The sequence below is a fragment of the Triticum urartu genome, chromosome 6A (genome assembly GCF_056163025.1).
Source record: "Triticum urartu cultivar PI428250 chromosome 6A, HENAU_Tu73, whole genome shotgun sequence".
NCBI classification, from domain to species: domain Eukaryota; kingdom Viridiplantae; phylum Streptophyta; class Magnoliopsida; order Poales; family Poaceae; genus Triticum; species Triticum urartu.
Window position 1 is genome coordinate 31,053,360 of NC_141878.1, and position 9,125 is coordinate 31,062,484.

The 9,125-nt window shown below is 50.4% G+C and overlaps 1 pseudogene; it reads right to left on the reverse strand.

Annotated features, from left to right (window-relative positions):
* Positions 1–498: 498 nt before the first annotated feature.
* On the reverse strand, positions 499–2,896 carry LOC125516407 (protein NRT1/ PTR FAMILY 5.2-like; annotated as a pseudogene).
* Between the last annotated feature and the right edge of the window lie 6,229 nt (positions 2,897–9,125).

Below are 9,125 nucleotides of genomic sequence, written 5' to 3' on the forward strand. Positions count from 1 at the left end.
GCCGAGTCAGCTGACTATAAAAACTAGGCTATGTTGGAGCGGCGGAAAAAGCACCCGCTTCAGATCTCTATGCCTCAGGGAGAGAAAAAGACCCTGAAGCGATCAAAACACTGATAAAATTCAACCTTTATCAAAAGAAGTAGTATCGGTGGATCTAGGCCATTGCCTTACCTATAATGGACGGTTCGTACTTTTTAGGAGTAGGTACGTAAAAAGACTCATAAACTATATATACCCTATGATGGATTGACCAATACACATGCAATAATTCGGATTTTCTATTTTTCCTTTACAGTGTGAAGCACTTCTTGACACTACGTATACTCCGCGCACCATGGTTAGATCAATACACTTGGAATACTTCACTTTCTACTCCCTTCGTCCCGAACCACTTATCACAGAAATGCATAGAAATAGATATATTTAAAACTATAAATACATCTAGATGCATTCATTTTCACCACAAGTAATTTGGAACGGATGGACTATATTTTAGTGTCAAGCCATTGACTCATAGTGAATCTTCTTGGCGGCCTAGCCGCTTGAGCTGCACGTCCACGCCGACGTCGATGGTCTTAGTAGACTCCACCTTGTACTTGTACCTGCTAGCGAGGAGAGCGAAGGCGACACAGTTGGCGACCGCGAGCAACGTGAGGAACGCGTAGTAATAGTCGAGGTGTGAGGCGTTGAGGTTGTTGGAGACCCAGGCTTTGCCGGTCCTCTCGCGCGTCACCCGCGCCACCAGCGACAGGAAGAAGCTGCTAAGGACGTTGCCCACGCCGTACGCCGTGAGCGACAGTGCCGTGCCGAGGCTCTTCATGCTCTCGGGCGCCTGGTCGTAGAAGAACTCGATCTCGCCCGCGAGCACGAACCCGTCCGCCAGGCCCATCAGCACGTACTGCGGCAGGAGGACGAAGATGGTGAGGGGGAGCTGGCCGCCGGTCACGTCCAGCCCAAGGCTGCGCGCGTAGCTCAGGCGCCGGTTCTCGGTGAGCGCCGCCGTCGCCATCGTCACGACTTGGATCACCTGCCCGATGCCCATCCTCGTGAGGAGGGTGATGCCTCTTGGGTTATTGGTGTACCTTCGTGCGGCCTTGACGAAGAGCCGGTCGTAGACCACGCTGGTGATGAGCATGGCGAGCGTGACGAACGCGCCGAGGCTGGCCGGCGGGATCTCGAAGTGTGGCCCCATGTGCCGATTCATGGTGGTGCCCTGCTTCACGAACAGGGTGTTGGTCTGAGCGATGAGCGTGCACGGCACGAACATGGTCACGACAAAAGGGACCAGCTTCAAGATCTGCTTCGTCTCCTCCACCTCCGTCACCGTGCAGAGGCTCCATTTTGAGGTCGAGGACGCGCCACCGACGTCCTTCACAGACGCCTTGTTGAGGAACCACATGTCGTTCGTGGATTCCATCCGGAACTTGTGCTTCCTCGTGTACGCCTCTTGCTCCAGCTCATGCAGCTCATCGGCGTTCGCCGGCAAGGGTAGGCGCTGTTTGCACAGCGCGGAGGCGAGCACCTTGCCAATGCGCGTGATCGCGCTGCCCTGAGGCACCTTGTGGCGGTACATAGGCGTGCCGACGAGGAAGATGACGATGGAGACGACGAGGCCGAGAGTGGGGATGCCATAGCCGACGGACCAGCTCACGTTGTCCTGGAGGTAGACGAGGACTGTTGAGGAGAAAAGGATGCCCGTGAAGATGGTGAACATCCACCAGTTGAAGAAGGAGAGCTTGTGGGTCTTCTCCCGGGCCTCGAAGTCGTCGAACTGGTCCGCGCCCATGGTCGAGATGTTAGGCTTCGTGCCGCCGTTGCCCAAGGCGACGATGTACAGCCCGCCAAAGTAGACGCCGACCTGCAGGGCTGACGGCGACGGACAAAGTTTGTCGACGCATGGCGGAGGCTTGAGCGCTCCCACCGTCACAGCCAGCGTCAGCAGCAGCATCCCCTGCATCAAGGCATGGACATCATTTCTAGTCTCACTTTTTTTTTCTTCCAGAGCAAGTATATTTCAACTAAACCATGACACTTATTTTAGATCGGAGGGAGTACTACATAGTACTACTTAGTTAATTTAGCCGGTTTTCCTATTTCGTTGTCTAAAACATATTTTTAGACATTTTTTACTTTTTCAGTCATTTTCTTTTTTCGTGTGTTAGTCTTTTTATTTTCTCTTTTGTGTGTGCATGCATGTGTCGTTGTGTGTATGTTTTGCTTACACGACATGCAATTCATATTCGACGTGTTGACAAATGATTAGTCCCCAGTATCGTTGTTCTATTGTTCAAGAAACTTGTGTGTGATTAAATAAAAATACGGTACAAATCCCGATTCGACCCTCGAGGACTCCGCCGTAGCCACCGATTGGAAAATCTAGTTAGGAGAGGAGAGGGTTGGTTACCATGAAATATATGGCGGAGCCGATGACGAAGGTCCAATAGCGGCCGAGATAGGCGTCGGCGAGGTGGGCGCCGATCAGGGGCGTGATGAAGACGACGCCGGACCAGTTGGTGACGTTGTTGGATGCCTCCACCGTGCCCTGGTGCATCTTCTCGGTGAGGTAGACGAAGAGGTTGGACGCGATCCCGTAGTACGCCATCCGCTCGAACAGCTCGTACACTGCCATGGATGATGGATGGACTGGCTGCATGAGGAACAGAAGCAAGCATGTGTGTGCGTGATGCACTGGCTGGTCGGTGATGGATGGTACCTACCTACGATGAAGGAGCAGGCGGTCCAGCCACCCCTCTTGGAGCGGAGCACGGGGTTGCCCCGGAGATCCACCGAGCCGTCCTGCACGTACTCCTGCCGCCCGGTGCCGCTCTCCACGGCCAGGCTCTCCGCCGCCGCCATTGCTGCTACCTACTAACCTGCCTTGCTGCACCTAGCACCTCTCTCTCTCTCTCTCTCTCTCTCTCTCTCTCTCTCTCTACCCAGGTAGTAATATATATCAGCGCGAGCTGCTATCAAGTGACGGAAGGGAAGTGCATGTATACACCGTACTGGCAGTGCTAGTACGGCCGGCGGGCCGGCCGGGAGACGCAGACGAGGTCAACGCCGCGGAATGCAAGTAGCTAAGGTGCGAGACCCACGTGGCGTGGCGCGTGCACGATAGCCTCCGCCGTGATCAGTGATGCCAGGCTGCTGTGATCTGCCGTGAACATGGGAATATAAGCAGCTGGATTGATTAAGCGAGTGAAATCAAGCTAGTACCGATTCCCATCGACTATATACCTTCGATTCGCATATTTATCCCAGCGGTCCTACAATACTGTTGCTGTGATTCCCCGTACACGCCAGACTAATTGATACTACATTCATCCTGGTTTATTAGTCTTCTTTGTAATTTATGCCACGAATTTAATTAAAAAATATTAATGCATGTCATCAAAAATTATATCACTAAACGTATTTAAATATAGTTTTTGATGATATTATATTTGCTACCTATAACTTGCATTTTATTAGTTAAAATAATGATCAAAGTATGACTTCAAAAAGTACGAGAGGGACTAATAAACCATGACGAAGATAGTATTCATGGGAGAATAGAGCAGACATCATGCGCTTCTATATCTTGCTGATTCCACAGATTCATGGCGGCGAAACGAGATACTCCAGAGTCCTATACAACCCCCGGAGCCGGACACATGGTCCTTATTCGGTGTTTTGTGCAAATGCATGTCATCGTACTATTAATCAAAAATAAAAGATATGCATGTCACATCATACTGCCGTGCGCATGTTGATTTGGATGGCCGCCTGACGTGGTAAAGAGCTAGGGACAAAGAGAGACGTGAGATTATGGAAGTAGTACGGAGCAAAACGACAGTCAGCAAAGATGCGAGAGCTGCACGTACGGTACTGTATCGTCATGTCGAGCTTATAATCAAAGCCACGCTACATACCTGGGTCCGATTCGCGGCTGGTGCATTGTGTTTTTTGAAAAAAATCCAGAATTTTTAAGTATAATATAGTGTTGTAGGCGTCTCATAGTTAGGCATCAAGACTTCAACTCTCGTGGACTGATGATACTACTGTTCTCCTAACTATCCAACCACAAATTGGTCCGTGATGTTTTTGATGTGGGTGTCATCCAAAAAACGGCACCAACAGCCCACCAGATGCGCATGTGATTAGAACAACACATTTAAAATCCTTCGTTTGCTTGCTTGCTGCAGGCATGATGAAAAAAAAGTAAAGCCGCAACAGCATAGTCGTGCATAGGCAATCTTAGGGTTTAGGAGCCTCGCCGGCATGACCCTGGTGGCTGCCTATGGTGGAGGTGCAACAAAGACGATGTAGGAGAGCATGAGTACCGCCGACATACCCCTCAAGGTAGCTGACAATAGAGGTCTTCCAACACTAGCATCGTTTCTCTTATCATGCATCCAACAAAGGTACATACATGCTTTTACACGTGAGGTGCTGATGGGCAATGGAACAATTGTAGTTGTTGGTGCTGATGGGCTAGGGACCGAAACCAGTTAATGGTTTTGGGTGCCCAGAATGTGGGAAAGGACTCCCCTTCTTCCTCTCAGTCAATAACAACTTGGGAGTAACTTCAACATTTTCCCCTCCTTTGAACAATGACCTATGAGATGCCACAGAACCACAATGTTTATAGTTCATCTTTTTATCCTGGAACAAAAACGTACGTAATACTTTATGGTATTTCCTTGTGGTGCTGTTTCTGTTTCTAGAATTATTTTTTTGTAACTACGGTGTCGATTTCCTTCGCTAGACGTACTCTGTCCAAGCATGCTCTTTTGGGATTCTTTTTTGTAACCAAGGTGTCGATTTTCCTTGTGAGGCATACTCTGTGCAAAACATGCCCGATAAACATGGTGTCACCAACAATACACCGAATGCGCACGTGATCTCACATGTGCATGCATGCCACCCTTCATGAATTTGACAACCTTCATAAGTTTCAGAAACCATCTTCAGTCGCCCATCAAAAAATATGCAAAGCCATGGGCACTGAATATAATTGGGCCGGAGATAATCCCTTACAAGTGCATTGTCGTCAAACCACAATATCTTCATCAAAACACCAAAACACCAAAACATAACTGCAAAATTACAATAGATGGCACCAACATCGCGGGAGCTGCTATCTAGTGACGGGACCTGCATGGCTGCATCCACACACTTGGTACGGCCGGCCGGCAGGTGCCGACGAGGTCAACGCCGGGCAATGCAAGTAGGAGTAGTGAAGGTGCTAGACCCACGTGGCGTGGCGCGTGCACGGATAGTCTCTGCCGTGATCTGTGATGCCAGGCTGCTGTGATCTGCCGTGCATATGGGAATATAAGCAGTTGGATTTGATTAATCGAGCTACGTATTCCCACGATACTGCTGCTGTGATCCACGCCAAACTAATTAATTTCCTTAGGCGAACAATCCACCGATGCCTCGCTGATCACGCAGATGGCCGCAAGCCATTATATGGCGAAACGAGATCCTCCGGAGTCCTATACAACACCCGGAGCGGGAGTGCGGGACACGTGGTCACTATTTTTGGTACCACGAGACTGAGATGATGCTCGTCAACTTGCATCCCTTGCTGTTGTTGAGATGTGTTGAATATATTGTGTAGGTGTATATTATGTTTTGGGTCAATCTCTTAGTTCATCTGTATAGTTGATGTTATGACTCTTCTTTATACATCATATATACGTATTTGGTGCACCTATCAATGCAATTGTGTTGCACAACCTATCCTAGTCTTCTACATGGTATCTATCGCAGAAAGTTGAATATATTGCATCTCTTGCTGTTGTTGAGATGTGTTGAACATATTGTGCACGTGTATATTATGTTTTGGGCCTATCTTATAGTTCATCTGTATAATTAAGGTTATAGTTTTTCCAAAAAAAAAAGTTAAGGTTATAGCCTTTTTTTACATCGTATATACGTATCTAATGCACCGATCACTGCAATTGTGTCGCACAGCCTATTCTAGTCTTCTATATGGTTTCTATCGCAAAAAGTTCCTAGACCTAGCCACCACCGCCGCCGGGCTTTCTGGTCGCCGCCACCGCTGCTAGTCGCCGTCGCCCTCCCACCATCCATCACGCCACCCACCGCCGCCGCCGTCGGTCGCCGTCGCGACCCCCAGCTTCCGCACCCTTCCTGCCCACGCCAGACTGCTCCTTCCTTCCCACCCCGCGCCAAACCTACCCGCCTACACCACCCGCGCCGAACCCTAACCCTAGCCACTCCACCCGCGCCGCGCCTCCCCCCTCCCTCCTCGCTGCGCCATGAGTTCCTCCTCCTCCACCGTCTTCAACCCCTTCGCCGGTCCCGATGTCACCCTCATCCGTGATCTCAACATCCACGAGCGCGTTCCGGTGGTGCTTGATCAATCCACCGCGTCCTGCTCCACTTGGAAGTGGTACTTCTTCTTGGTGTTTCGCGAGTACCTGCTCCACGGCCACGTCGATGGCACCGTGGACTCGAGCCTCATGATTCACGACGAGGAGTGGATGATCATCGACGCCACCACCATCCACTAGTTCTACCTCACCATCTCCAACGACATCTTCCACACGGTGGTGGATGACGACGACGACGCCTACGCCGTCTGGACCAAGCTCAACGGCCTCTTCACCGACAACAAACTGCAGCACAAGGTCCTCCTCCACGGCAAGTGCTACGGGTGCCAGCAACTTGACTCGTCCATTAGTGATTTTTGCACGTGCCTCAAAAATCTTGCTGATGAGCTCCGCGATCTCTGTGAGATGGTCGGCGACGAGCTCCTCATCAGCACCCTCACCGTCGGCCTCAACGAGGACTTTGGAAACGCCGCTCCAATCTCACCTTCATCAGCTTTGCCAAGGTGGTGGCGTACCTCAAGATGGAGGAGCGATGGATGAAGATGGCCCGGACTCGGGCGAGCCACACCGCTCTCGTCGCTGGCACCCGCGGGGGCTCGGCGCCGCCACCACGTCCCGCGCCGGCCTTCCCTCAGGCGCCGGCCGCCCCCTTCCCGCCACCCCCGCCGACTGCTAACTTGGGCCGCAAGCAGCAGTAGGGCACTGGCGCTCAGGAAGGAACCGCTCGCCCCCAGCAGGAGCAGTACCAGCCAGCCCCGTGGTATGCCGGCCAAAATCCTTGGACTGGCATTGCGCATGCCTACTCCATGCCGGTTCCCCGGATTTTTTTTCAAAACTATCATGTTTTTTGTAGCAATTTCGGAAACTATAGGACGTAATGCAAAAAACCAAAACTAGTACCCCGTCGGCCACAGCTAGGCCGAAGTAGTACTTTTCGGCCAGAGCTAGGCCGAAATAGTACTTTTCGGTCACAGTGTGGCCGAAAAGTACTACTTCGGCCTAGCTCTGGCCGAAGTAGTACTTTTCGGCCAGAGAGTTTTCGGCCCAAGCGCGGCCGAAAAGCCTACTTCGGCCACACCCTGGCCGACGGGCTACTACTTTTGCGTTTTTTTCATTCTGCGCTATAGTTTCTGAAATTGCTACAAAAAACATGATAGTTTTGAAAAAAAATCGGTTCCCCGCGCCCCTGCACCGGGTATCCTCGGCGCGCGGCCTCCGTCCCATCAGGCGTTCTACGCCATGCCATAGCCCTATGCGGCGCCTTACGGGGCCCTCTCCTACGGCCAGCCGCCGCAGCCAGGTGGGATGTCGCTGCTCCCCCTGACGGGCCCACTCCAGCAGCCTGCACTCCCACCGGCGCCGTGGGACCCGGCTCTCTTGGCGGCCCCGCACTCTGCTCCCTCATCGTCCACCTATACCGGCGGCGGCGACTAGTATACAGACACTGGAGCTACCGCGCATATGGCCGCTCATCCCGGTAACCTCCACACCTCCTATCCCGTCCACACTTCTGCTCGCATCACCATCGGTGACGGTTCCTCCATTCCCATTACTCACATAGGACTTGCATCTTTTCCATCTACTTCTACTCCATGGTCATTATCTAACATCTTAGTTTCTCCTAATCTTATTAAAAATCTTGTCTCTGTTCGTTCTTTTACACGTGAAAATCCTGTTACCGTTGAGTTTGACGAATGTGGTTTTTCTGTTATGGACGCTCGTACCCGGATGGTACTCTGATACGTCTCCAACGTATCTATAATTTTTGATTGTTCCATGCTATTATATATTCTGTTTTGGATGTTAATGAGATTTATTTTACACTTTTATATTATATTTGGGACTAACCTATTAACCCGACGACCAATGCAAATTGCTGTTTTTTTGCCTATTTTAGTGTTTCGCAGAAAAGGAACACCAAACGGAATCCAAACGGAATGAAACCTTCGGGAGAGTTATTTTTGAAACAAACGTGATACGTGGGACTTGGAGTGGACGTCAAGAAACCAACGAGGAGGCCACGTGGCAGGGGGCGCGCCTCCCCCCTCGTGGGCCCCTCGTTGCTCCACCGACCTACTTCTTCCTCCTATATATATTCATATACCCCAAAAACATCTAGGAGCACCACGAAACCCTATTTACACCGCCGCAACCTTCTGTACCCAAGAGATCCCATCTTGGGGCCTTTTCTAGAGCTCCGCCAGAGGGGGCATCGATCACGGAGGGCCTCTACATCAACTCCATGGCCCCTCCGATGATGTGTGAGTAGTTTACTTCAGACCTTTGGGTTCATAGTTATTAGCTAGATGACTTCTTCTCTCTCTTTGGATCTCAATACAATGTTCTCCTCGATCTTCTTGGATATCTATTCGATGTAACTCTTTTTGCGGTGTGTTTGTCGAGATCCGATGAATTGTGGGTTTATGATCAAGTTTATCTATGAACAATATTTGAATCTTCTCTGAATTCTTTTATGCATGTTCGGTTATCTTTGCAAGTCTCGTCGAATTATCAGTTTGGTTTGGCCTACTAGATTGATCTTTCTTGCAATGAGAGACATGCTTAGCTTTGGGTTCAATCTTGCGGTGCTCGATCCCAGTGACAGAAAGGGAAACGACAAGTATTGTATTGTTGCCATCGAGGATAAAAAGATGGGGTTTATATCATATTGCTTGAGTTTATCCCTCTACATCATGTCATCTCACCTAATGCGTTACTCTGTTCTTATGAACTTAATACTCTAGATGCATGCTGGATAGCAGTCGATGTGTGGAGTAATAG